Genomic DNA, 3,502 nt, shown 5'->3' on the forward strand with positions numbered 1-3,502 from the left:
CATCTTAATCAAAACCAAAAGCCAAACCAAACCCGTTGCTGTTGAGTTGATTTTGACTCATAGTGACCCTATAAAGACAGAGTAGAATTGCCCCATAGGGTTTCCTAGGCTGTATATATCTTCATGGAAGTCTTCAGACTGCCATATCTTTCTCCTTTGGAGCAGCGGGTGGGTTTGAACTGCTGAACTTTTGGTTAGCAGCCGAGCCCTTAACCACTGTGCCACCAGGGCTCCTTATTTTATAAGTCAATCCGTTATTTGGCTGAATGGTGACCTGCAGAAATAGCTTCAATTTTAAGTTCAAAGAGTATTTTAGGGTGATAATCTTGGGGTTCCTCTAGTCTCTATCAGTCTAGTAGGTTTGGCTTTTTTTTAGGAAATTGACTTTTCTTCTACATATTTTTCCCATTTTATGTGACCTTCTATTGTGTCCCTGGTAGAACAGTAGGTAGTTGTAGACAGGCAACATCTAGTTCTTCTGGTCTCAGGTTTGAAGATGTTGTGGTTCGTGTGGGCTGTTAGTCCCAAGGACCAGTTTCTTCTTTGAGCTTTTGATTTCCTTCATTCTCTTTTGCTCCATACAAGAAGAGGCCAATAGCTGTATTTAAATGGCCACTCACAAGCTTTTAAGACCCCAGACACCACTTGCCAAACTCAGACGTAGAACATTGTCAACTTTGTTATGCCAATTGACCAAGCTGTCTCCCGAGTCTATGGTCTCTAGCCTTTTCACCAAGTAAACCAATCCCACAAGCTGTTTGGATGTGTCAAGGAAGCTTCTGTAACTGTGTCCCCTATGTGGTTTGTTACATATGTGGTTATATATGCAGCACACACAAACGTGTGCACGTATACCTACGGATACACCTATACATGCACGTGCATTTACTTGCATATGCCTTCCTATACACATATATGTATCTATATCTACCTATGTAACCACACATATATTTTGGTTATTTTTACTGTTGTTACAAAATTGCATATGTTACAGTATTTACTGAAATTGTAGGGCTCCTTATCTGGTGGTACAGTGGTTAAGCATTTGGCTGCTAACCAAAAGGCTGGCAGTTTGAATCCACCACTGGCTCCTTGGAAACCCTGTGGGGCAGTTCTTCTCTGTCCTACAGGGTCACTATGAGTTGGAATTGACTTGAAGCCAATGTCTTGTTTGTTTGTTTTTTTAATCTTCATAAAGGCCAGACTATTCTCTTGCTAGACAAAACTACTCAAGAGCCTAACTTCAGTTTTTCCCCCCCATATCAGCTAAAGGTCCTTATCAGTTTCTTCTGACTGCTTTGTTCTCTTTCTGCTTGGCAGAAGAATAAAGAGATGATAGTCAGGAAGATGTATCCTTACACTGACAGAGTAAACTCCAAATCAGCAGGGAGTTATTTGCTGTTCTTTTCTTTAAAAGAGAGCAAATCTCCCCTATCAATAGAAATAGATCTCTATGTGCTGACAAGGAAAGATGTCTGTGATATACCCTTCAGGGAGAAAGGCTACATGCAAAATATCGGTTAGAATATGACCCTAGTTTTTAAAAGGTTATGTATTTAGGTATACACGCTTTATGTGTATTGAGAAAGGTCTGGAAACGTATAACGCAAGGTATTAAAAGCAGTTACCTAGAGCGTGAGGGATTGAAGAAAGAAGGAGGACTAACTATACAAGTCTGTATTATTTGATGTTTTTACAGTGAATATGTATTACTTGCATAATTTAAAATGCTAATAAAGAAAAATGAAAGAGTATTTTAATTTTTGTGCAACCAAATGCTTTCCTGTTGGTTTTTTAGCTTTTACATCAAGCCTAGAAAGACCTTTCTTGTGCCAAGTTTACATAATTATGTTCTTATATTTTAGCATTTTTGTGGTTTTCCTTTTTGGCATTTATACCTTTAACCAATCACAGTTTATTCTGCTATGATATGAATCACAAAACCATAATATTATTCAATAAAAAAATCTTTCACCACCTTTATCTTATTGTAAATTAATTTTTATCCTTAAATCTGTCTCTGAGTTACGTGTTCTATTCCACTGATCTGTCTCTCTAGTTGAACACTGACACCACACTTGTTTTAATTTTTTATAACTTCAAGTATATTTTAATGTCTGATAGGTAAACAAAATTAAAGGCAAGCTATGGTCTCAAAGGAAAATATTTACAATGTATATAATGGGAAAGTGGTAAGTATCCGTAATTATCAAGAATTTGGTACATTCCACCCCTAATATATTTCAGAATTTAGCAATGCCTTTAGCAAGACTTATCTCAAATGGTTTTAAAAATTAGGAATTTAACTGGCTCACAAAAATGAAAGTCAAAATGAGAGAAGGGCTTTAGGTTCAGTTTGATCAGGTTCTGGCTCCATTTCCCTGTGATTTTCTCCGCTCTGCCCTTTTGCAGGTTGGCTTCTCTTCAAAGACTGGCTTCCTTCATTGTGGCAAGCTGACTTCCAGCAGCCACTAGAGCACATTTTTCCTCACTTACGCTTACAGGAAAGAGCTTCTCTCCCAAGCCTGCCCCTGCAGTCTAAACCTGCCAATTCGGATAATTTGCACAAAGGCTGCAAGAGAAAAGACAAGTGTTTTTACTTTATATACCAAAACATGGAGTGGTAGATAAATCTATGTGAAAGCAGTTAGGGTAGTGTTATCAGACGCCCTTTGGGGATAATAATCAAACCCTGACCAGTTGCTGGGGAGTCACGTCCAACTCATGGTGATCCCATGTGTGTCAGAGCAAAACTGGGCTCCACAGGGTTTTCAGTGGCTGATTTTCAGAAGTAGATCACTAGACCTTTCTTCCAGGGTGCCTCTGGGTGAATTAAAACCTCCAACCTGTTGGTTTGCAGCTGAAAACATTAACCTTTCGTGTCACCCAGGGACTCTTTGGATATAATACTCAGGAAATATTGTAAAGGCAAAAGCTGTGTTATAATATGGTTTTCATTTTTTTCTGATAGCCGTTTGCATGTGCTGTCTGAATAGTCTTCTAGGGAAGGAGCTTCCCTGATCAGAAGGATATATTGATATGCCTGTATATAAAAACAGAGCCCTGGTGGCACAGTGGTTAAGAGTTCTGCTGCTAATCAAAAGGTCAGCGGTTCAAATCCACCAGCCACTCCTTGGAAACCATTTGGAAACCTCTGTCCTATAGGGTTGCTAAGAGTCTGACTTGATGGCAACAGGTTTTTGGTTTAGTATGTGAAAACACACGCCAACATTAATAAATATGTGTTATACTATTCCATTTTATATAAATTCCAACTAATATTTCTGATTAAAGGAAGGAGTGGTAGCTCTTAGGGTACAAACTTTAGGGTACATGGGTCATTGGAGGCATCTGCTCCAAAGCTCCCCTAACTCTTCCATGAATAAGGCAGTTTCTTCTGACAGTGTTCAGCCACTTCATTTTCATGTTCTTCCCAGGAGGGCAATATTGATAATGAGCCAGAGCTCCAGAGTCAGACAGACCTGTGGTCAAATTTAGGCTC

This window comes from Elephas maximus, chromosome 9, assembly GCF_024166365.1.
Source record: "Elephas maximus indicus isolate mEleMax1 chromosome 9, mEleMax1 primary haplotype, whole genome shotgun sequence".
Lineage (NCBI taxonomy): Eukaryota > Metazoa > Chordata > Mammalia > Proboscidea > Elephantidae > Elephas > Elephas maximus.